The sequence below is a fragment of the Mesitornis unicolor genome, unplaced genomic scaffold (assembly GCF_000695765.1).
Source record: "Mesitornis unicolor isolate BGI_N332 unplaced genomic scaffold, ASM69576v1 scaffold26712, whole genome shotgun sequence".
NCBI lineage: Eukaryota > Metazoa > Chordata > Aves > Mesitornithiformes > Mesitornithidae > Mesitornis > Mesitornis unicolor.
Window position 1 is genome coordinate 61,708 of NW_010168925.1, and position 223 is coordinate 61,930.

Here is a 223-nt window from a genome sequence, read left to right on the forward strand (position 1 = left end):
CTGTATTTTTGAAGTAATCCTTGAATATTGATGATGGAGACATCTTTGGATTCAAGAGCTCTAATGTGGAAAATGGTATATTGGCAGGGTAAAAGTTCCGTATATTTAACTTTGCCTAAAGCACACATTTAAGTGAGTCACAGCCAGAGCCTGGAAAGTAACTAAGATGTTGTCTACAAAAACACCACCCTGGCAGTGGCTTCTTCTCAATTATTGGTAAAAG

General features: G+C 37.7%; 1 protein-coding gene across 1 annotated transcript in view; it reads right to left on the reverse strand.

Moving 5' to 3' along the window:
- The window catches only part of CDK8 (cyclin-dependent kinase 8), a 40,029-nt gene that overhangs the window by 31,787 nt on the left and 8,019 nt on the right, over nucleotides 1-223 (reverse strand). The gene's annotated exons all lie outside the window — the stretch shown is intronic.